Genomic DNA, 26,116 nt, shown 5'->3' with positions numbered 1-26,116 from the left:
ATTCTAATAGGGTTGGTTATGATGTGCCATAGCTTGGAGTCTATCTCTAACCAGGACTGTAAGCCAGTACCAAGGAATTCCCTTACTTGAAGAAAAGGGTGCGTACCTTTACTTGAGACGGGTTGTTTTATTTTTGCAAATGTACTATACCCCAGGTCCCTCAACGGTTTAGTGTTAAGGTTTGGGATAAGGTGTTCGTATGCAGAAATTGGGATATTCATGTGCAGTTTAGGAGAGGAATCGGGCATAAGTTCAATACCATTTTCCAAGCTTCCAATGTTGCGGTAATAGATGGTAATAATGTGGTTAATATTTTAGGTTAAGCCGATCTAGCTAGAAGTAGGGCCCGTAGGTCTTTATTAGGGATCACATTCTGTTCTATTTGCGCCCATAATTTGTCCGTAGGGACAAACCACGCCGGAAGTTGGTCTAAGAGTGTTGCATAATAGTACATAGCTAAGACAGGTAGACCCATTCCTCCTTTCGATTTGTGTTTAGTAAAGGCCAGAAACGTGATCTGCGGTTCTTTCCTCTTCCATATAAATCTTTTTACAGCGACATCTAATTTATGAAAATAGGACCAGGGATGAGAATCGGGATTGTTCAGAAGTAATACAAGATCTTAGGAAAGATTAACATCTTAAATGCTGCTATTCTACCTATCCACGATGTTTCGAATTTGTCAAGCCTTTGAATTTCCATCAAAGTAGATTGGTACAGTTTTTCAAAACTATTTTTGAAAGTATGGGAGGACGTGGCAGATATGCAAATACCAAGGTAGACTAATTTCTTATTGGTCCATTGGTAAGGAAATTTAACCTTAAGGGAATTCAGGGGTCCTTTTCTAATTGCAATAGGAAGGGCACAGGATTTGGTGATGTTGAGTTTATAATAAGACACTTCGCTAAAGGACTGCAAAGAAGCTGAAATTTCAGTAAGAGACTGCATCGGATCAGTGACAGTAAGGATTACATAGTCTGCAAACAGACCTATTTTATGAGAGGTGGACGCTACTTGAATACCCGATATCCGTGGATTGGATCTAATCTGAGCCGCTAAAGGTTCCATTACCAGTGAAAAAATGATAGGAGATAGAGGACAGCCCTGTCTCATTCCATTTGTGATATTAAATGGGGCTGACAGGGCATTAGACGTGAAAACCTGAGCGGAGGGAGTAGAGTATAATGCCATAATGGCGGACTTTATGAAACCAGTGATCCCAAATTTAGTTAAGGTGTGATGGATTTGGTAAAATGCCTATTCTGTTTCCTGTTTAAAATATACATTTTATACATAGTTACTTTTATACTTTTTCATATTTCTAAATATATATGTTGTGCGTAAATATATATTTTTGTCTGCTGGGCTTTGCAGTCCTCCATAAATTGTTTTGCTCAGAGTGATGCTCTCAACCCCTCCCTTCGCACTGAGAGGACCTTATACTTAGGCTTTGAGTATGAGGGGGAGTGAAAAAGATAACGGGATGAGAAGCAAGCTTCAAGTTTCTACATTTCTCCCATATTTCAGCCAAGCAAAATGTGCCTTTTAGAATGTGACTGTATTTACGTAATAGTGACGTATACTCTATTGTTCTCTATGTATAAAAGGTTAAGCACCGCCCTGCAATAAACAGAGTCGATGTGAAAGTGGTTGTACTGGACAGTTGTCCGTGTAATTATTTTCAGGCGTGCACACAATCCATATCTCAAAATTAGGAACAGCAGCAGAAATCCTACCCTGAGCCTGATTGTGGTTCTCACAACCTTTTTAGCTGGCTGCCCAACGAGGGGCCCCAGGTTCTGACCGACGGAAGTCCGCGCGAGGGACTGAGCGGCTGGCCGAGCCAGACCAAAATGGATTTGCGCACCCCTGAGAGTACGGTAGGTACTTTTTATACTTACCACTGTACGATTTGTTTCTGTCCAGTCCTAGCTGCCAGTTTTGTCGGCTTCCAGAGGTCATCTAGAGACAGGTAATTTTTATTTATTGCCTGGGGCTGTTTAACGAACCTGCCATTGGATCTCTGCTGACTGTGTATTTGTTCAGTGTCTGTCATCCTGTGCGACTGTGATAACTCAGTAGACTGAAAGATAAGTTGCAATGAGTGTCCTGACCAGGTGAGCTGTGGGCCCCTGGAAGATGGAACCTTGCAACAAGTTGCAATGAGTGTCCTGACCAGGTGAGCTGTCGGCCCCTGGAAGACGGAAACCTTGCAACAAGCGTCTATGGATGGTGACTCGGGGTTGACAGTGTGGGAGACCCCTGAGGGTTTAGCTCAGCTGCTGAGGCTTCACGGAGCGAGGGGCGGCAGGTGTAATGTCCTGTTCTGAGTGTATTTGTGGATCACTGTTTGTTCTGAGATAAGACAGAAAGCAGCGGAGTAGGAATATTAATCTAATAGTTGCCCGCGCTGCCTCTGAAACCGTTAGCTGAGACTACGGTGAAAGAACAGAACAGAGTGAGAAGAGTTTCGCTACGAGTTGGGTGACCCAGAGAGAGGGGGGGGAGATGGGTCAGAAAACAGCCAAGTCAGAAAGGATTGCTAGCATGTGATATTGTGAAGAGGAGAGAAGGAAGTGAAGCAGTTAAAAAGTTATCTAAAGCAGCGAAAGTTTGTAAGCTGAAGGTCAGCATTGCCTGACTTCAGCCGGAGGACTGGCGTAAATTATTACAGGAACAGAGAGGAATTTTATGTGATAAAGGTTTGCTGAACGTGACAGAAGTTTGGTACAGAACTGGAAAAGTGTTGCATAAAGAAGGATAGTTGGAAGAAATTCAAGAAAATGGCGATTGTACATTGTATGTGTATCACAAAATTGTAAATGGAAGTGTGCTAAAACCACCGCCCTATGTTGGAATGTGGGGCGGAGGAGGGGAGGGACAGCCCTGCCCTTCATCTAACGCCTACTTTATTCCCACCACCCCAGCCCTGCCCAGTACACTTCCCACTAGCAGCCATCTTGCTGCACCTGTATTGTCACTTCCTGCCCTGCCCAGTACACTTCCTGGTAGCAGCCATCTTGCTGCACCTGTATTGTCATTTCCTGTCCAGCCCAGTGCACTTCCGCCTGGCGGCCATCTTGGTACACCCGAGAGCCTAAATAAGGCATATGCCCAGTTCTCCCTGTTCTAAACCAGGATGGTTCCTACCACACTCCCGTTTTCCTCAATATGGAAGCGTCATCTTCACAAGCCAGATACCTGAATGACAATGCATTCGAGTCGGATGATCAACAACCGCAAGCAGGAAGGGCGCCAATAGATTTGACTCCCAAACCCACGCACAGTGGAGTACAACCTAAACAGGAACAGTACACAAGACAGCCCCCACATTCAAGATTACCGGAAGGGGCACCGGTAATGTATGTCACTTTTACCCCATCACAAGCAGCGGCCTTAGTGATGAGTCTGCCTGACCCAGAGAAACAGCCAATGCCCTTTAACCGCAGGGTAGTGCAGATACAAGAAACTTACTCAGCTACTTGAAAAGACCTGCTCAGTCTATGCCAAATTAAAGCAGGACATGTTTTCTGGCCAGTTATGCAGACGGCCTTCAATGATGCCTGCCTGACAAGTGTTATTTCCTATTCTTCAGGCATGGAGTTCTTTGCCCAGCTCCACGACTGGGCAAAGGAGAAATTGGTGGATCAGACTACCACGATTCAAGACATCACCCAAGATAAAGGGGAGTCTGTGGAGAAGTATTATGCCAGACTCATACAGGCCTTTGATGATCTGGGCTTCTCTCAATATGAAAAGGCACACACACACATGCTTTCAACTGTTTTTGTCTCAGGGCTCAAAGAGGTTATCAGGAAAGGTCTGATGGTGGTCCGCCCTGAATACCGCTCTATGAAGATGTCTGACTTACTGTTGGTGGCCAGGAGGCATAGAAAACTAAAAAAGGGAAAAAAACAGCGCCCCTCATGGTGGTCAATGACGAAGATCCCACCTACTCTCGTCCACCACCATTGCCCAATATCAGGGAAAGGATCACCTGTTATAACTGTGGGAAACAGGGACACTTTAGAAGAGAATGTAGAGCCCCAAGATATCCCAGACAAGACAGGGACCCCCAGGAAGGGCAGCAAGGATATCAACCACCACGGCCCAACTCTCGTTAGGAAATGGGCAAACCCGTGTCACCCCTTATGGCAGTATCTTCAAACAAGACTGGGGGACCGTGTAGCTGTAATCCAGGATATTCCCCAACCTAAAGCAGCTAAACAACTGCATGCCTTTCTTGGACTCATATCCTACTGCAGGGCATGGATCCCTGATGCATCGGTCCTTATGCAACTATTCTATGATGCTCTCAAGTCTGTGCCATTTACCTTGTCAAGTGAGGCCCTGGACAATTTTATTCTGCTGAAGAAAGCAATATCCACCGCTCCTGCCTTGGGACTTCCAGATTATGAGAAATCTTTCAAACTGTTTGTGTCAGAAAAGCAAGGTCACGCCACGGGGGTCCTAGCTCATGAACATGGAGGGCAAACCAGACCCATTGGGTACTATTCTTGCCATTTGGACCCCATAGCTAGGGGTGGTCCTTCATGTCTAAGAGCTGTCTTTGCTGCTCAAGCACTGTTGGACAAAACTTCAGACCTCGTTTTAGCACACCCCCTGCTTCTTCTGGCACCGCATAACATTGCTGCCATCCTGAATCAGGTACAACCCCGACACCTGTCCACGGCCAGATATCTACGGTTGCAAATCTCCCTCCTCATTCCTGACAATGTGACCCTCCAAAGGTGTCTCACCCTCAACCCAGCCACCCTTCTGCCATTTTTCGAGGGGGGAGAAGAAGGCGAAGAAGGAGACCCCTGCACTATTCCACATGACTGCTTTGAAATGATGCGCATGGAAACCACACATCTCCCTACAGTGTGTGAAATTCCTCTGGAAAACCCTGATTACACACTTTTTGTGGATGGCTCCAGATATGCAGATGAAGGAGGCAAGTACCACACAGGTTATGCTGTGACCTCGGAATTTGAAATTCTACAAGCAGGAGCATTATCACCAACTTTATCTGCCCAGGAAGCAGAGCTTCAAACCCTCACTACAGCATGTAAGATAGCAGAAGGTAAAAGAGCCAATATTTACACAGACTCAAGGTACGTTTTTGGAGTAGCTCATGACTTCGGTATCATCTGGAAAGCCAGAGGCTAGAACACCGATAAAACACGGTCCAGCCATCAAGGATTTAATGGATGCACTGCTCCTGCCTGACCAAGTGGCTGTCTTGAAGGTTAAAGCACATGGTAAACTGAATGCTCAAGAGGCCAGAGGGAACCACTTGGCGGACATAGCTGCCAAAGAAGCAGCGAAAAACCAACGAAAAACGTCTGAGGTGGCCGAAGAGGAGAGTGAGACCTCAGCACAGATACTTTTGGTGGTGCATGTGCCATTTGACAAGCAATACCTGATCTCTATGAAAGGCTGGAATGGATTGATAAAGGAGCAGACTACGCTGGAGAATTGTATTTGATGAAAGGAAAAACTTGTTTACCAAAACATATGTATCCAGCAGTTGTCCAATGGGCGCATGGACATGCACATCTCTCTAAGAACTTAATGAACTCACTAATCGGAAAGTATTACTGGGCTCCAGGGATAACCACTTTAACCAGAAAGTACTGCACCTCGTGTGTAGTATGTGCAAAAAGCAACCCGGGGAGGACGGAAAAGACACTGCAGAAACATCTGGCAAAACCCCTCTATCCATTCCAGAGGGTACAGATTGATCATATACAGATGCCAAAAAGTGGCTGATATGAATATGTTCTAGTGGTGGTGAACATGTTCTCTGGTTGGCCGGAAGCCTATGCTGTTACAAACATGATAGCCAAGATCACGGCTAAGAAACTACTGAGGTAGTCTGTAGATTTGGGGTCCTAGAGAGTGATCAGGGTCCAGCCTTCATAGCAACCCTTACAAAAGAGATTTGGACAGCACTGGGGGTCGAGTTGGCCCTACACACCCCATATCACCCTCAAAGCAGTGGGAAGGTAGAAAGGATGAATGGGACTCTAAAAAAACAGGATGCTAAAGATGGCCCAAGAGACTAACATGAGTTGGCCAGACAGTTTGCCCATTGCTCTGTTTAGTGTCAGACATACCCCCTGGGGGAAACATGCCCTGTCCCCTTATGAAATTTTGTTTAGCTCAACCCCCAAACTTGCCTTTTACTTTCCGCAACAGTTGCAATTACAATCTGATATGTTAACTGATTATGTGACAGCATTATCACGTGAATTAACCCATATCTATGTCTAAGTGTTTTCTCCATTCCAGATTCTGAGTCAGATACAGGAATTCACAGCCTATTAACCAGAGATTGGTTATTAGTAAAGACATTTATGAGGAAACATTCCCTTGAGCCAAGATATGATGGTCCATTCCAAGTTCTGCTGACCACAGCCACTTCTGTCAAGGTGGCCGGGAAGAACACTTGGATACACGCCTCCCACTGCAAGAAAGTCCCAACCCCTGAGGAAAAGGTGTCATCTAAACCATGACAACTATGTTGTATATCCTTTTTCTTATGAGTCTGACAGAGGCTCAACAGGTGGATATCACCGAAATACGTGACACCACTATATTTTGGTACAACTCATCCAACACTCATGTAGCTATTTTCACCTTTGATTTCTGTAGTATAGATCCCATGTGGTGCTATGACCATAATCCATATGATCTTGACACAACGAGCATGTTCCGATAGTAGTGACCAGGTATACATATGTGGCATGGATGATTACTGGGGACCAAAAGATTAGAATCAAATTGGAAGGGATTTGGACTGGTGAGTATGCTCTTGCAAAGATCATTATGCCTCTCCATATCCTAACAGAAGATACCCCTGACACATACACTGGCTCAGCATCTAGGCACAGGAGGAAGGGACAGCTCCCTCCGGAAGTTTTGACCCACATGTGTATATAGATGCCACTGGAGTCCCAAAGGGGGATGCCTAATAAATTAAATAATAAATAAAGCCAGAGACCAAGTAAAAGCAGGCTTCAAATTCCTGATTCCCATAATAATGGTTAATAAAAATGTAGATTGGATAAATTACATATACTACAACCAACAGAGGTTTGTGAATCACACCAGAGATGCCCTCCAAGGAATCGTTGACCAGTTAGCCCCTACATCCTATATGATATTCCAGAATAGGATGGCTCTGGACATGATTTTAGCGGAAAAAGGAGGTGTCTGTAAAATGATAGAAGGAACCGGAACATGTTGTACATATATTCCTGACAATACTGGCCTGAATGGTAAGGTTACTCTGACTATAAAGAAATTAGAAGATCTGTCAGTGGAGCTGAAGAAGAACTCAGGTATTACAGACCCGTGTGATCAATATTTTAGCTGGATGAGTGGGTGGCAAAAAGTGGTCGCCCAAATAGGTGTAACGGTATTAATAATTCTAGTTCTTTTAGCTCTGATTGTATGTTGTATTCTACCATTTGTAAAGACGTTAATAAGCAAGGCTGTAGACAACAGCACACCTATATTTCTCCATCAAGAAGAGGAGGACCCTTTTATGATGGAAGAGGATAAACCTTTTCACTCCTCTACGGTCCCTCCCCGTCAACAGCAATTTCACAATTTTGTAGGGATAGCATCTGACTTCCCTATGTACTAAGTCTGTGGCAAGGGGGGTGATGAAATAGTAATCACCTGTCTAATGTACAGCATAAAAAAAGAGTTCCAAGGTACATAAGGACAGATGAGCTAGATTTTATAGGGACAGAGTAAAATAGTCATTTTAAGGGGGGACTGTGATGGATTTGGTAAAATGCCTATTCTGTTTCCTGTTTAAAATATACATTTTATACATAGTTACTTTTATACTTTTTAATATTTCTAAATATATGTGTTGTGCGTATATATATTTTTGTCTGCTGGGCTTTGCAGTCCTCCTTAACTTGTTTTGCTCAGAGTGATGCTCTCAACCCCTCCCTTCGCACTGGGAGGACCTTATATTAAGGCTTTGAGTATGTGAGGGGGAGTGAAAAAGATAACGGGACGAGAAGCAAGCTTCACGTTTCTACATTTCTCCCATATTTCAGCCAAGCAAAATGTGCCTTTTAGAATGTGACTGTATTTACGTAATAGTGACGTATACTCTATTGTTCTCTATGTATAAAAGGTTAAGCACCGCCCTGCAATAAACAGAGACGATGTGAAAGTGGTTGTACTGGACAGTTGTCTGTGTAATTATTTTCAGGCGTGCACGCAATCATATCTCAAAATTAGGAACAGCAGCAGAAATCCTACCCTGAGCCCGATTGTGGTTCTCACAACCTTTTTAAAGGTAGCATCCAAGTACTGCCAATGAACCCTGTCAAATGCCTTCTCGGCATCCAGAGCCAAGAACACAGCATGGAGACCTCTTGATTCAGCCACGTTCATCAGGTTGAGAATCCTGTGGGTACTGTCTGCGGCCTGTCGGCCCTTAACGAACCCCACTTGGTCAGCCTGGATGAGAAGGGGGGTAATGTGTAGTAGACGATTAGCTATAATTTTTGCATATATTTTAAGATCTGTGTTTAAGAGTGAGATTGGCCTAACATTTTGAGGGCGGTCAGGGGCTTTCCCTGGTTTGGGCAAAGTAACTATAATAGCCTTTAACATTTCAGATGGGAATGTGGACTTGAGTATTGCTTCTTCATAAGTTCTTTTAAGGTGGGGTACTAAGATGGACTGAAATTCTTGATAGTATTCTCCTGAGAAACCATCAGCCCCCGGGGATTTCCCTTTGGGCAAGGCCTTAATAGCCATACTTATCTCGTTTTCCAAAATAGGTTGATTGAGCCCTTTTAATTTTTGCTTTGATAATTTAGGCAGTGATATTTCCTCTAAAAAGTTTTGAATAAGCTCTGGGTTAGGTTGGGGAGTAGTAGAGTCATCTTTAAGATTGTATAGTTGGGAATAGTATGAGCGGAACGCATCCGCTATTTTATTTGGATGATACGTAGATTTATTCGATATGGGATCCACAATGGACGTTAGTTTAGATTTAGATTGCCTAATTGCTAGATATCTCGTGAGCATCTTACCCACTTTATTCCCTTGTGTGTAAAATGTAGTTTTAGCTTTTTTCAAATTGATGGCATGTCGCAATGACATAAGGGTCCTAAGTTACAGCCTAGCATTTTGAAGGTCCTGTGGGACACTGGGAGATAAGGATTGCTTATGGAGATGTTCTAATCTAGCTATCATGTTAACCGCTTCTGAAAAGGATTTACTCCTATCACGTCTTGCCTGTGACGCCAGTTTCAATAAAAGACCTCTACAGTATGCTTTATGGGCACACCACGTACTGAAAACATATTAGGAGAGGAATTGATATAGAAAAATTCCTGCAACGCTGTGGTAAGAGTAGAACAAAAAACAGGGTTATAATACATAAGAAACATTATTACGCCACAAAAACACTGGGGAAACCTTCAAAGATTCCTCGATATTCAGAGAAATAGGTGCGTGATCCGACCACGTCATAGGATGTATTTCTGCACTGGAAACGTTTTGTAATAATTGAATATCCGTCAAGAAGAAGTCAATTCTTGAGTAGGAATTATGGGGTACGGAATAATACGTATAGTCCCTCTCAGAAGCATGCAGACATCTCCAGGGGGTCACACAGATTAGCCTCGGAGAGCACATTAGCAAGAGAATATCTCAGGGTACGAGAAGAGTGTGAGACATCCAAGGATGTTTTAATAATAGCGTTAAAATCTCCACAGAAAAGTAGGAAGCCCTTCTGAATTTTGGCCACCTTTTTTCGCAATGAATTTAGGAAATGGATCTGGTGAACATTGGGGGCATATAAATTGACAATGGTATAAGTGATGTTATTGATTTCACAGATAATAATCAGGTATCTGCCTTTACTATCAGATTCTTGGGACAGCAGCGAAAATGCAACGGAGTTACGAATGGCTATGAGAACGCCACATTTTTTATCCGGGCCGTTGGACATGTATACATGTGGAAATAATCGGTGTGAGCAGTGTGGAGCTTTGTTAGAGGCAAAATGTGTTTCTTGGACACAAATGTCATCGCCAGCCAACCGTTGTGCCTCTCTCCACATGGAGTGGCGTTTAAACGGGCTATTGAGTCCATGAGCATTCATAGATACTATTTTTAGAACCATGGTGGATGTAGGGTAGACGATGCAGGGACGCTCTCAAATAGTGTGATGAAAAATTGCATAAAAAAAAGGTGTTCCAGAATAATAGGCTTACGGTGTCCATAGGGATCCAACGAAGAATGCAGAGTTGTGTACAGGGAAGCGAAATGCTGTGTTCCCATATTTGGTCAATTCCAGTACTCTGTAGGATGAAAGTTGGCAAAAAGGAAGAAAAATAATAGAGGAGAACAAAAATAACATACGAGTAACTTTGTGTGAACTTAATCACTTCAACAGGTGGGGGTTCAATGCCGAGAGGTGCAGCTTAATGATTGGCTGTCCAAGTGTACAACGGGTAGGCAACAAGGAACTAGAAAGCATAGGAGAAAGCACAATGCGGTATCTCATCCCGCTACTTGTTCCCAGTCAGGAGTTATTTTCCTGGGAGAAGCTTTGGCAGGAGTTGTTTCGCCATCCGCTGGCAGGAGGCCCCACTTTCTAGCAGGCTGGAATCCTTCCACTTCAGATTTAACCGTTATCACACGGTTGTCTTTAGAGATAAGCAGTTTGGTAGGGAAACCCCACTGATATTTGATATCGTTGTTTTGTAGCAGTTTTGTGAAGGATAGCAATTTTTTGCAGGCTAGTATAGTATGTTGAGAAAGGTCAGTAAATAAGGAGATCCCAGCATAAGGGTCTGGGAGCGGGTTTTTTTTCTGAGTATATAGCATTAGTTCCTCCTTAACGTGGTAAAAGTGAATTCTCGCTATAGTGTCTCTTGGAATATGATCGTGAAGAAAGTAGGGTTTTGGCAGTCTGTGGGCCCTGTCCACTACTACTTCTCTATTCGGAGTATGAGGTAGCAGAGCGGAAATCATTTGCTGAATATATTTGCGTAGATCTGCAGTAGGAACATTTTCGCCAATACCCCTGAATTTAACGTTATTCCTGCGGGAGCGGTATTTTAGGTCCACTAGTTTCAGGTTTTTTTGTCGTTAGGTCGTCTTTAGCCTCATTATGTGCATCAACTAATTCGTTGTGGGCCTTAGCGAATTCACCCATTTTAGTTTCCACGTGTGTTACCCGCTCTCCCAGACATTCAATATCCTTATTCACTTGCAATACAAAGCCCATCATATCTTTATGCAGGGAGCCTTTAAGTGTAATTAACATATTTTTCATTACTGCAGTCGTGAGGGGCAGGGATTCTGCAGGGTAATCCTCCAGATGTTCCACAAACTTAGTAGTGGAATTATGCAGGAATTCTTTCTGCCGACCGTTATTCCCAGAATGTACCACTGGGGGGCAGTGTTGCTCAAGTTTTTGCGGGCTAAGAGTGGGGGAAGACTGTGCAGAGCCTGCAGAGGCCGCTGGGCTGGATGTGTGAAGGGGAAATATATGACCATCCCCCTCCACGTGTCCCTGAAGCACGGGAGAGGGACACAGACCAGCGCCATCTTGGGGGGAGGGGCCACCCGCTGGAGTGAAAAACTCTGTTAATTTGCGGGGCCCCTCCTTGTTTTTTCGCTTTCCCATCTTGCCTCCCAGATGCCCCCCTCCTTCAGAGGGCTTACTGTGACGTCGGCGGGTTTCCCCGCTGTCACTCGTCGCTCTGCTTGTCTGCAGTACTCGGCGGCTCCCGGAGCTCTGCTATAGAGCTGCCATCTCCCTCCGCGGCCGGCCACCCCCCTTCTCTTTTTTTTTTTTCCCATTCAGTCCACAGGCTGCATCCAAAAAAAAAAAAAAAAAAGGAACATAACCCAACAAGGATCAGCGATGTACTGGTACATCACTGGACATTGAATGGTTATACCAGGATGATGCCTAGAGCTGCAGGCATCATCCTGATATTTTTTCCAGCCGGCGATCAGCTTTCATGTAAAAGCAATCCTAGTGTCTAATTAGCTGCAGGATTGCTTTTACAAGCAGCGGGAGATGAAGCCCCCCTCCCCCGCTGCCTTCCACGATCTTCTCGGGCAGTCCCGTGTCATTGGGGGAACCTGAGAATGCAGCTGGTGTTTCTACCAGCTGACCATAGAGCTGATTGGAGAACAGAATGGTGCCAATCATCTCTATAGTATAAGAAATCAGAAGCTACGAGCATTTCATCACTTCAGTTTCACAGCGCCATTTGTAAAATTGGGAAAGCATCTGATCACACCGATCTTGGTTTGATTAGATAATGTAAGGGCAGAGGAGAGATCTAGAGTCTGACAGACCCCAGATTTCTCTAAAAAGAATATATGACGATGCCCATTGAAGTTATAGGGGATATTTGCATTCCGTGTGATAGCATTAAAAGTGATAAAAAAATGAAAGGGACAGTGTAAAAATAATTAAAAAAACTAAATAACTTTAAAAAAAAAATAAAAACACCTTGCCCCCTTCACGAGCGCACACCTGTGTTCACGAGCGTTGACCCTGTGTCGGTATATAAACAGCGGTTGCACCATGCATGTGAGGTATTGCTGCAAACATCAGATCAAGGGCAGTAATTCTAACACTAAACCTCCTCTGTAAATCTAAAATGGTAGCTTGTAAAACCTTTTAAAGTGTTGCCTATGGATATTAAAATTGTATGCAGTTTGTCGCCATTGCATGGGGCATGCACAGTTTTAAAGCATATTATGTTTGGTATCGATTTACTTGGCATGCCATCATCTTTTATATTTTATCAAATAATTGGCCAATATATTGTGTTTTTGTGCATTAAAAGTAAAAAAAGTGTATTTTTTTTATTTTCTTTTGAAAAAAAAAATTTGCTGCGCAAGTACTATGTGACATAAAAAATTGTAGCACCCACCATTTTATTCACTAGGGTGTCTGCTTTAAAAAAATATATAATGGTTGGGGGTTTTAAATAATTTCCTAGCAAAAAATACTGGTAATATCTAATGCTGGGCATAAAATGCCCCCACCCCCCAAAACGACCCCTTTTTGGAAAGTAGGCACACAAACAATTTGTTGAGAGGCATGTTGAATCAATAGAAGAATTTATTTTTTTAGTTTTTTTTTAGTTTTTGGAAAACGACAATTTTTTTTTTTTTTACACAAAATTATCACTTAAATGATTTACTGCTCACACATGCCATGGGCCTTGTGGAAAAAAATAAATCTTCCATGGACTCAATATGACTCTCAGCATATAGCTTAGGGTATCTACTTTCCGAAAAGGGGTCATTTGGGGGTGTTTGTACTATTCTGGTATTTAAGCACCTCAAGAAATGCGATAAGCAGTCAGAAAGTAAAAGCTGTGTAAATTCCATTATCTATACCATAGTTTGTAGATGCTATAACTTTCACACAAAGCAATAAATATACACTTATTGGGATTTTTTAACCAAAATTATGTAGCAAAATACATTTTGGCCTAAATTTATGATGAAATTTTAGTTTTTTTGGATATTTTTTATGACAGAAATGAGAAAATATAATTATTTTAAAAAAATGTTTTTCTTCGAAACTTTGTTTATAGCGCCAAAAATAAAAAGCGAACAGGTGATCAAATACCACCAAAAGAAAGCTCTGTGTGAAAAAGAGGACATAAAATTTCATTTATGTACCGTATTGCATGACTACGCAATTGTCTGTTAAACTAGTGCAGTGCTGTATAGCAAAGAAAATGGCATAAATTACAGTATCTATACAATAGTTTGTAGACATTATAAAGTTCACACAAAGCAATCAATATACACTTATTAGGATTTTTTTTACCAAAAACATGTAGCAGTATACATTTTGGCCTAAATTTGACTAACTTTGAGTTTGCTATATGTTTTTTATAGCCGAAAGTAAAAAATATTGTTTTTCTTCAAAATTTTGGGGGGTTTTTTGTTTATAGCGTGAGAAATAAAAAGCGCACGGGTGATAAAATACCAAAGAAAAAAAGCTCTATTTGTGTGAAAAAAAGGACGTAAATTTCATTTGGGTACAGCATTGCATGACCGCGCAATTATCAGTTGAATTAGTGCAACGTCGAGTAGCAAAAAGAGGCCTGGTCATTAAGGGGGGTAAATCCTCTGGAGGGCAAGTGGTTAATAGTAAAAATTTCTGGTCCGAGCATGTAGGCCCTTTACAAAATAACACTGTTCAACAAATTTTTATTTTTTGCCAGTTTTGGAAACAAAAGGATCCATTTCTTAATGAATTTCACATTCTGAGTTCAAATATAACAATGAAATTTGTCAATTGGCTCTAGTTTTTCTGTAAACGGAAAGTTTTCTACTATAGGCGTAATGACTACATAATGCACAATAATTATATAGATAGATGTCTTTCCACAAATATAAAGCAAGTGATATTGACTACATAACAAAGCCTAAATGGCATAATATATTGCATAGGATTACCAAGAAAAATTATAGCCATAAGCTAAGTTGAATCATTTTAATACTTAGGATTCTCACTAGTTTTGTCTTCAGTTTGTGTCGGTTTTGCTTCTCTTGGCTTTTCTCTTGTATTCGAGGAAAGGGCTATCTCTTACAACTGCACGTGACTACACGCTTCAGGTTCTTCCTCACTTGACTCAACCACGAAGGATTCTGGTGCTTTAGGAATTGGTAGCCCCTCTCCATGAGGAACTGGACGTATTGCCGATGGAATATTTGGATAGGGCACAGATAACTTTTTCTTCTTATTTAGCCCTTTTACAATTGGAGGCACCATACAAAAGTAACAATTACTAACATGATCTGTTGGCTCTCTCCAAATCATTGGCACAGCAAAAGGCATAGATGCCTTTTTTCCATTCAACCATTGCTCCAGTGCCGTCCCACAAGAATTGCAGCATATATGTGGTGCCCAGCTCTTGTCCTGGTCTCCTATCTTGCAGCCAAAATACAAGTTGTAGGCTTTCTTAATCATTCCTGTTATCCTCCTTTTTTGTGAGATAAAAGTTATTTCACCGCAGATATAGCAGAAATTATCTGCTTTATTCACACAAGTTCGAGGCATTACTGAGTAGCCTAAATAAGCATAAAACGAAATGTAAAGACGCTGTCGAACTACAATCAGCTACAGATACTGCAGCTTTTATGCAGTGAAGTGATGCAATTAAAGGCTAATATTGCATCATCTCAGTATACATGCAATTTTCTATTGGTCACCAGTATCAATTGCGCAATATGCAGCTGAAGTTGCATCATAATTTTGAATGGCTTACGTCATTAGATGGGTGAATATATCATGGAAACTAGAGCCAATCAACATTTTTTAGGGTCATTTTTGTTTTCAGCACCCCAAAATTATGTAAGATTAGCTAATTTTATGCCCAAAACTTTTTACCTGTTGAACAGTGTAATCTAGAGTGGGTGACTGGGAACATTTATTAATTAAATACCTTCTTCAGCTCTGTGTATACAAAGGAGCATGGGGAAGCTCTTGTCCATAATGGGCATGGTATTGGCACAGCTCCAGATGATCCACATTGGCTCACAATTGATATGATCCAAAAATATTTAGACAGAATAAACGTGAATAAAGCACCTGGACTTAAAGAATTGAGCTCTGTAATTTCAAAGCCATTGTTTCTAATTTTTAGGAACTCTTTAATGACTGGCATAGGTCCACTGGATTGGCATAAGGCCAATGTGGTGCCAATATTTAAAAAGGGGTCAAAATCTTTACCAAGTAATTATAGACCTCTTAGTTTAACTTCTATAGTTGGGAAGATTCATACTCTGAATGGCCTGGGGTTGTCAGTGGTGTACCCCAAGGTTCAGTGTTGGGACCCTTACTTTTTAATATATTTATATTTAACAATATAGGGTCTGGGATTAAAAAATACCATTTCAGTTTTTGCAGATGTGCAGTGGAATAACGTCCTAACAGGATGTCTTCAATTTACAAGCTGACTTCAATGAACTGTTTAATTGGGAAACTATGTGGCAAATGAGGTTTAATGTTGATAAATGTAAGGTGATGCACTTGGGGGCTAAGAATATGCATGCATCATACATAATAGGGGGAGTACAACTGGGGGAATCAATGGTGGAGAAGGATCTGGGGGTTCTGGCAGATCGCAAGCTTAATAATGGCATGCAATGCCAAGCTGTGGTTTCTAAATTGAGCAAAATCCTCTCTTGTATTAAAAGAGGTATAGACTCCAGAGAGAGAGAGAGATATTACCCCTGTACAAATCATTAGTAAGACCTCATCTGGAATATGCAGTTCAGTTTTGGGCACCAATTCACAAAAAGAACATTGGGGAACTGGAGAAAGTACAGAGAAGAAGCATAGAGGAGCTCAGCTGTGAGGAAAGATTAGAGGAACTGCATTTATTCTCTCTTAAGAGGAGATTAAGGGGGGATATGATCAACATGTATAAATAAATCAGTGGTTCATATCGTGAACTTGGTGTAGAGCTATTCACCCTGAGGTCATCACAGAGAACAAGGAGACACTCTTTACATCTGGAGAAAAAGAAATGCAATCTCCAAACATGGAAAAGCTTCATCACAGTGAGAGCTGTGAAAATGTGGAATAGACTCCCTCAAGAGTTGGTTCTGGCCAGCTCAGTAGATTGCTTTAAAAAAGGACTGGATTCTTTCTTAGATACACAGAATATAAATGGATACTAACATTTATAGGTAAAGCTGACCCAGGGAATATCCGACTGCCTCTCGGGGGATCAGGACGGAATTTTTTTCCCTGCAGGAGCAAATTGGATCATGCTTTTGCTGGGTTTTTTTGCCTTCCTCTGGATCAACTGTGGGTATAGGATTATACCTTTTTTTTTTTTAATGGTTGAACTGGATGGACTTTTGTCTTTTTTCAGCCAGACTATGTAACTATGTAACACCAGTCAGCTGCAGCACTGAACTGTTTATTCTGACAGCAACAGGGTGTTGCTCTAAGAATATATACATCAGTGCCTGCTGCACTGCAGATTTCTCGTCCGCAGTTAAAAAAAGAACATATTTTATATGCCCAAGCGTGAGGGGCCTGGGGTGGTCAGTGGGTGGATTGCGCATATGCTTTGGCATATATTTTTTCAGAGATTTCTTCATCCACATTGGTCAATGTGAATGGAGGCATCTGTTAGGTTCTATTTTTTTCTTTCAGCCCATGGGCTGAACCTCTCTGGCGCTAGGGGGTCAACTGCAGGTCTAGCTAAAGGGGACACAGGCTGGTGTTCCGAAGAGCTTTGTCCACTTAATCTCCTAACTAAAAGGACTCTGCCCCAGTTGCTACAACTACTACTACTGCTAACTTAAAGCGAAAGTCTACTGTTTGTTTTAAGCACGGACTTCATCATAGCTTATCCGAAAGAATACCTAAAGTCCTGTACATATTTGCTGGTTTTGGAGTATCTCACCTAAATCCCTGTTCAAGTTCTCTTCTCAAATATTTGGGGAAGACCTGGACAGTATTCCTGCAGCTCTTATGGGACAGCTACATTTGGGAGCTCAGTCCATGATTTTCCCCTGGAATACAACAGTAGTTGCTACTGGCAACAGGCGGAAGAAAAGAGTAAAAGAGACTGTTGATGTTGCTGTGTGGATTATGAGAAGGCAATTGGGAATGCGAGATGACAGTCGGTATAGAGAAGTGTTGTTTCATGGTGAGGAATGTGTGCTCTACAGTGGGATCAACATCCAGTACAGAAGCATTTCCAAGGAGTGACAGTAAAAGAGTTAATTTGGAGTATGGGCGCAGGAGTGCCAGTGATGTCTGCTTGGGAAAAGGCAGGGTTATCATCCAAGTGTGTGCTACAAGAGAAAATGTTTGCACTACACTAAAGACTGTTGTCAGTGCAGAAGCATTTTCAGGTGGCAATGGTGGTGGAGTTAACTTGGGGAGCTGGAGTATGAGCGCCAGTAAAGACTGTTGGGAGACAAAGGAGAGTGCCGCCAGTATGTGTGTTACCATCTGCATTACAGCATAGACAGCAATGCCTGTGTTTCAGCATGGCCTGATAATGCTGGAGTAAGGTTTGGCAGGGAAGAGGTTAGCTGTCTGCCCAACAGGAACTGTTCTGGAGGATCAGGCAAAGTTGGTGCCTGAGGTCGGCCAATCCAGAAAGTGGGGCAAAGCTTTAGCACAATATCCAGGTATAGCCAAATGAGAGCTTCGAGGAGTGAGTAGCAAGATGGCGTATGCAGGTGAGAGTCTGAGTACTAGAGTTGCTATGCGAGGTGGTGGACGTTCAGACCAGCTGACAGAGCTGCAGAGCAGAATGCTGACTGACAATGGAGTGTGATTGTTACCCCAAGAGAGCTTGGCACTGTGCAGCGGAGGAGACATGGAGTATACTGAGCTGGTATGTGGCAGATGCCAGTGTGTCACAGTGAAGCTCCATGCCCGGGGTCAATGTGGTCACTGTGGGGAGATGTTGCTGAAGTTAATACCCAGTGATCCCCAGCAAAATGTACTGCTTGTCAACTGGGAGACAGGGTACTCTACGGAGATGTCGACCACCACTACTACTACAACTCCTAAGAGAGACAGCAACATGATGGAGTTATCGCTGGGGCAGGGACCATGTTCTGCTAAACCAGAGTGACGTGCATCTCCACCATTTAAGACATCCAGTCTGCCAGGTATGGACAGCAGCCTAGTACCAGAGCAGCAGTCACAGCAAGTAACCAAATTGCTGTATTGCGAATTTCAGAGGCCCATAGGACCCAGAGGCCAGAGTCTGTAAGTTCCTCAGGTGAAGAGTAGCCAAACGTCACCAAGGTTTGAACACTTCTATGGGACCATAGAAAAGGGGATAGGAGACTGAGGGTTAATGCTAGAGAATGCCTGGGACTGTGAAGCTGAAGAAGGAGAGAGTTCCCAAGAGTCTGGCCTGGTAATGAACTAGAGGGAGCATGCTGCTCAGTTGAGAAAGTGTGCTAAAAATTTCAGATTCAGCAAGACCTATGTGGAGAAGAGGCCTAATCTATCCCCACCTCACACCATAGCTCGAGCTTGGGTACAAAATGAGGACTACAGCCAGCTCATTAAAAGGGCTTAAAGCCTTATTTTACCAAAGAACGGAGAACAGGATGAACTGCCGAGTTTCTCCTGCTTCCAATGGATAGTCCAACAGCCGGGAGCTCTGGAATGTGGGTATAACTTCTCCTATGTCCCAAGGGAAGTCATAAAGTAAATTGAAGCAAACAGGGTCTCTTGGTGTGCGAATGAAGTATGGGACTTTATGTTCATACCCAAGTGGTCCATCAACATTTGTGGTCCTGAAGGAAGGATGGTCCAGATCCCTAATCCTGATCGTTATTGCTGACAAAAAAATATGCAGAGAATCCACCTGCACAGCCTCTGTTCTCAAGAGAGGAGAGAGACTCCTGGTTGATTCAAAAGGTACTCTTCAGGGAGCAATCCCCTTAATTCCCACTTCCCATTACCTATAATCCTTGCAAATCCAAGAGAAGGTTGCTTTACGTTCCAGAGGAACTGCTGAAGCAAAGTTCAATTAAGTCGCTGTTGTGGCAAAGGGATAGCTACTCACTAAAGTTCACCAGCTCTAAAGAGGAAAGACTTTTCTGTTTAAAGCTCTTCCAACCACGTTCCTTAGGATTACAACTTAAAGAGACAAACCCCTTTGTTCTGAATCCTTCTTTTCTGCAAGGGGAGGAGGGTGCTTTGATTTGTGTTCAGGTATATTATGCTGAAGTTTTATTTATGTTATGTTTTTATTCAGTGACTTGTTTGTGACTTCAGTGCAACTTGCCTGCATCTTTGATGTGACTTGCTTGCAACTTCAATGTAACTTGCTTGTGACTTTGATGTTTTGTAACTTTGGCTTTGGCCAGCCATAATAACGCTCTGAAGTCACAAAATAATTAAACTAATGAATACATACTGTATAAATGTGTTATTTTCTTATAATTTATTTTACATTCGTTGAAATTCACTACTATTGTGATTCGGAGATTTGGATACATGCAAGTCTCTGAATAATGAAAATTTCCTCCGAATTTTGATGTGTAATTGAAATGAATTGCACATGTCTAATATACAGTATATTTGAAAATTGATCAGTCCTGATATACGTACCTACTGCCTATCTCATTTCTTGAGGCCAATGGCAACTCTAGGAACAATATATAAGAGAGGGGCATATAAGATACCACAGTCAAAACCGAGGTGGACTAATAATTTAGTACAGGAGATGACAGAGACTGCAGACATACTACAGGAGATGGTCAGAGACTGCAGGCATACTACAGGAGATGGTCAGAGACTGCAGGCATACTACAGGAGATGGTCAGAGACTGCAGACATGATACAGGAGATGGTCAGAGACTGCAGGCATACTAAAGGAGATGGTCAGAAACTGCAGACATGATAAAGGAGATGGTCAGAGACTGCAGACATGATCAAGGAGATGGTCAGAGACTGCAGACATGATCAAAGTGGTGGTCAGAGACCGCAGGCATATTACAGAAGATGGTCAGAGATTGCAGACATGATACAGGAGATGGGTAGAGAGCGCAGACATAATACAGGAGATGGTCAGAGACTGCAGACATGATACAGGAGATGGTCAGAGACTGCAGACATGATACAGGAGATGGTCAGAGACTGCAGACATGATACAGGAGATGGTCAGAGACTGCAGACATGATACAGGAGATGGTCAGAGACTAAAGTATATTTTCAGAGACTGCAGGCATACTAAAGGAGATGGTCAGAGACTGCAGGCATACTACAGGAGATGGTCAGACACTGCAGGCATACTACAGGAGATGGTCAGACACTGCAGGCATACTACAGGAGATGGTCAGACACTGCAGGCATACTACAGGAGATGGTCAGAGACTGCAGACATGATACAGGAGATGGTCAGAGACTGCAGACAGGATACAGGAGATGGTCAGAGACTGCAGACAGGATACAGTAGATGGTCAGAGACTGCAGACAGGATACAGGAGATGGTCAGAGACTGCAGGCATACTAAAGGAGATGGTCAGAGACTGCAAGCATACTACAGGAGATGGTCAGAGACTGCAAGCATACTACAGGAGATGGTCAGAGACTGCAGGCATACTAAAGGAGATGGTCAGAGACTGCAAGCATACTACAGGAGATGGTCAGAGACTGCAAGCATACTACAGGAGATGGTCAGAGACTGCAAGCATACTACAGGAGATGGTCAGAGACTGCAAGCATACTACAGGAGATGGTCAGAGACTGCAAGCATACTACAAGAGATGGTCAGAGACTGCAGACATGATACAGGAAATGGTCATAGACTGTAAGCATACTACAGGACATGGTCAGAGACTGCAGACATGATACAGGAAATGGTCATAGACTGCAAGCATACTACAGAAGATGGTCAGACAATGCAGACATGATACAGGAGATGGTCATGTTCGGTAAGTAATCACTGGCTGAGCAGACAGCCATCGATAACTGGTCACAGGTATTCATATCGTTACTAGTCACCTGTGGGAATGTAGCCTTATTTAATGACCCCTGCTCTTAGCTCCAGTACTGCGTCAGCCACTAGGCAGTGAAATGCCTATTAGCAGGTGAAGCTAGCAGCAGCACACAGGGCTCACTGCCTACTGCCTGACTGCAGTCTCAGACAGCTCCCCTGCACACTCTCCCCTCTTCTAACATTCCTTGGCACCTTTACATCTTTCCTTACCTCCCTGTAAAGTATACCCTCCTGACATGAACCACCGCCAGCAGCTTACCTCCTCAAACAAGTTTCCAGACATCAACTCAGCTCAGATCCCTTTCTTTGGGGCAATGTCATCCTTCCATGCCTGATAAGATCTCCGAGGCTGGCCACACCCCCATTCCACCCAAACTGTAGGAGAAAGCAAGGAGGAAGCAGCATCTGAAGCTGCTGGGGGATGAGATTTGGATGGAATCTGCAGAATGTATCTTCATATGGGCACCCCGCAGGCCGCAGCATGTACTGCAATGACACTTAGAACAAATCATCATGTGATGTGTGCAGAGCTCGGTTGTGATGGCCACCGACAATTATAGAAACCGTCTCTGCAGCACATGTCTGTGTGCAACAAGGACTTGCCAGGACAGCCTATTAAAATCTCTGACTGTCCCGGCAAATCCGTGACTTTAGGCAACTATGGCATAGTTGCCAACACTTCAAAAAAGTTTTTAGGGACACCTTTTTTGGTGCGCCCAGAAAACCACGGTAGGCAGAGCATTACTTTAATTAGGGGTGGAATATTTATTTATTATGAGCTTGGCTTACAAAAAGTAAGCAAAATAAAAATGTGATGCTCAAAACGTGCTGCTGTGAAAAGTGGGCGTTGCTTAAATTATGCTAAATATTGAGCGTGATTTAAAGGGGGTGTAGTTAAAAAGTGTCTGAAATTACTAACATACAGAATGGAGTGCAGAATGAACTGCACCGCTGTGACCCTCATGAGAAATACAGCCAAACAAGCTTTGGATGCACGTCTTTCAGGAATATGCATGAATAACAGACATACTGCCCCTTTCACATTGTGCAGAATCCGTTCCGATCAACAGGGGATCAGCTCACAGATCCCCTGTTGGTCAGAGCAAAGCGGGAAGATGACACAATCTCTCCAGAGTGGACATGATCAGAGCCTGCTCAGCTCTTTGGGCAGCCAGGAGTAAACTGACTCGACTGTCTGGTTACACCATTCTACCCTCTGAGCCAATCCCCCTAAACAAAAAAGGATAGATCCCCTTCTGTATTTTTTTTTCTTCAGCGGACTGAATTGGATCAGTTATGAGGTTGTAAACGGACGTAAGTCCATTTACATCAGCCTGTCCATAAGAATCCCAGAATCTTCCTGTGAGGTCTGCCTGAAAAACTGACAGGCTGACCTAATTGACCCCACTGCGTGAAAGGGGCCTCATTGATGGCATCAGCTACTGTCAATCAAGAGAGGGGGGCAGGGCTGAATGGACACATGGAGCAGCGGGTGCCTCTATAGCAAGCTCCTTGCTGTGGGGGCACCTGACAGGAGGAAGGAGCCAAGGGGGACCTAAGAAGAGGAGGATCTGGGCTGACCTGTGCAAAACCACAGCACACAGCAGGTAAGTATAACATGTTTGTTATTTTTCGAAAAAAAAATTAAGCCTTTACGATCGCTTTAACCACTTGCCGTCCAGAGGATTTACCCCTTCCTGACCAGGCCATTTTTTTTCCAATAAGGCGTTGTGTTACTTTAACTGACAATTGCACGGTCATGCAACACTGTACGTAAATGAAAGTTATGTAATTTGTTTCCCCACACAGTGCTTTCTTTCAGTGGTATTTGATCACCTCTGCAATTTTTATTTTTTTAACTAAAAAAGTCTGTCAATTTTGAAAAAATTAAAAAACAATATTTTTGATTTTTTGCTATAAAGCATATCCAATAAAAAATTTTAAAAATCAATTTCTTCATAAACGTAGGCCAAAATGTATTCAGCTACATGTCTTTGCTAAAAAAAAAAATCCCAATATGTGTAAATTAATTGGCTTACGTGAATGTTATACCATCTACAAATGGCGGTATATATGCGGGACTGCGGTGGGCATTCTGACACTGAATGGGAACTGACTAACTTCCATTAACATCCCCAGTGATACTAATACAGTGATCGGTGCTTATAAAAAAGCATTGACACTAATGACATTGGGCAGGAAGGGGTTAACATGTGGGGCGATCAAAAGGTTAACTGTGTGCTGTATGTGATTTACTATGTGCTGTGTTTTACTAGGGAGATATCTGTTTTGTATCTCTCTGCTGTGTGAGCCCCCATTGGCCCCCGCTGCTGTCTCAGCCAATAAGGAGGAAAAGTCCCCAAACATCAGAGGCTGTCAAAAACATCACTGGGCTCAGGTAAGGATTGGGAGGGGCTGGGGGGGCACTGCACACAGAAGGTTTGAGCCTTTAGTCTTTAAACACTTGAGCAGCGTATGAAATTTTTTTTTGTAGTATACATTACAGGATTATAAAAGACCTGGGACACCTTTGGGTGCCCAAGTAGAGTAGTTATGCAGCTACATGCTCAGCAGTGCACAGTGGGTGTGGCCAAATTGTGTTAACCATAGGAGGGGCTTAAAGGGGCATGATTAAATAAAATAAAAGCACCCTTGTACTCATAAAATATGCATAGATTGCTGTGCCACAAGTAAGCGTCTCACAGACATAAAAAACTCAGCACAATCATTTAAAAAAATAAAACTTTTTCATTACATATGATTTTGCATACTTGGAGAATAGAGTTATAACATTTTAACTGAGCCTACCTTATAGAAGAACTTCATTAAACTAGGCAGGGACTGCTTAACTACCAGCAACCAGGGGCAGACTGACCATTTGAAAACTCGGCACTGCCTGAGGGCCCGGGGTCAGTAGGGGGCCCCATGAGATGCCCCTGGTACCTTTTTCATAGGCTTTTTTGAGTTTGGGCAAGGACACAGGGGCCCCATGATCCCCTGTTGCCCGGGGGCCCCATGAGTTTTCAGTCCGCCCCTGCCAGCAACTGTTGAGACAATGAACACTTTGGTGAGGAGTCTAATGTACAATATAGTGTATATAGTGCAGAAGTGTGTATTGTACAATATAATGCACAGTGCACACATAAAGTATTTAGACCCCCTTAACTTTTTTCAATGTTGTTCTGTTCTCATTAATCTACACTCAGTACTGGGGTACTGATTGTAGATTAATTAGAACACAACACTGACAAAGCAGAAACTGAATTTTTAGTAAAAACTGAATTCCCCCAGTAAAATCCCCCTAGGGGAGTCTGTCTCCCAGTACAACCCCCTAGGTCAGCCTGTCCCCAGGACAATCCCCCCCCCCCCCCCAGATCAGTCTGTCTCCCAGTTCAATTCCCTACATCAGTCTGTCTCCCAGTACAATCCTACCCCCCAGGTCAGTCTGTCCCCCAGTACAATTCCCCCTCCAGTCAGTCTGTCCCCCAGTACAATTCCCTACTAGGCCAGTTTCTCCCCAGTACAATTTCCCTCAGGTCAGTCTGTCTTCAATACAATCCCCTCCAGGTCAGTCTGTCTCCAATACAATCTCCTCCATTTCAGTCAGTCCCTAATACAAGTCCTACAAGCTTTGTAGTACTGTATATTTCACATCAATTTTCATTTTGATCTTTAGTTCTCTACAGAGCAGTGCTACACTGGTTATATACTCTTTTTCAATGGGGTATTATTCCTTCCACTGATACAAATGAAGGAGCACTACCCCTTTCACTGACACCATGAACAGAGTCCCATTCCTCCCACTGACAACAATGCTGAGACACTATTCAACCCACTGACACCAACGCTGAGGCACTATTCCTCCCACTGATACTAACACTCTTCTTCCCAGTAATGAGGCACTATTCCTCTCAGTGACACCAATGTTAGAGAACCATTCCTCCCACTGACACGAACGCTGATGAACTTTTCCTCCCAGTGATACCAATGCTGAGGGACTCTTCCTCCCAGTGATAACAATGCTGAAGCACTATTCCTCCCAGTAACACCAACATTGAAGCACTATTTCTTCCACTGATACCAACACAGAGGCACTATTCCTGCCACTGATACCATTGCTGAGGTACTATTTCTCCCACTGATACCAAAACTGAGGCAATGATGAGACACTATTCCTCCAACTGACACCAACAATGAGGCACTATTCCTCCCACTGATACTAACATTGAGGCACTATTCCTCCCACTGATGCCAATGATGGGGTACTATTCCTCCCAGTGATACCAACGCTGAGGCATGATTTCTCCCACTGATACTAACACTGAGGCACTCTTCCTCCCACTGATACCAACACAGAGGCAATATTCCTCTCAGTGATACCAGTGATGGGGCACTATTTCTCCCACTAATACCAGCACTGAGGCACTATTCCTCCCATTGATTACAATGATGGGGCACTCCCACTGATACTAACGCTGAGGCACTATTCCTCCCGCTGACACCAACACTGAGGCACTATTCCTCCCACTCATACTAACACTAAGGCACTATTCCTCCAACTGATACCAATGATGGGGCAC

The 26,116-nt window shown here is 43.1% G+C and overlaps 1 protein-coding gene across 10 annotated transcripts in view; it reads right to left on the bottom strand.

Moving 5' to 3' along the window:
• Positions 1-26,116, bottom strand: part of CHADL (chondroadherin like) — a 414,651-nt gene that overhangs the window by 245,640 nt on the left and 142,895 nt on the right. For 3 of the 10 annotated variants that reach the window (XM_089683620.1, XM_089683621.1, XM_089683623.1), the window contains exons 1-2: positions 21,796-21,989; positions 20,147-20,183 (exon numbers count right to left, since the gene is read on the bottom strand). The exons of 4 other annotated variants lie outside the window; for them this stretch is intronic. The gene's annotated coding sequence lies outside the window, so the exon portion shown is untranslated. Of the gene's footprint in view, positions 1-20,146; positions 20,184-21,795; positions 21,990-26,116 lie in introns of those variants that run through there. 3 more of the 10 variants (XM_089683617.1, XM_089683616.1, XM_089683618.1) reach the window with 1 other exon arrangement.

The sequence above is a fragment of the Staurois parvus genome, unplaced genomic scaffold (assembly GCF_062004578.1).
Source record: "Staurois parvus isolate SC_StPar_1 unplaced genomic scaffold, SC_StPar_1.0 ptg000316l, whole genome shotgun sequence".
Lineage (NCBI taxonomy): Eukaryota > Metazoa > Chordata > Amphibia > Anura > Ranidae > Staurois > Staurois parvus.
The sequence above is the reverse complement of the archived record's forward strand: the minus strand, read 5'-3'. Positions and strand labels throughout refer to the sequence as shown.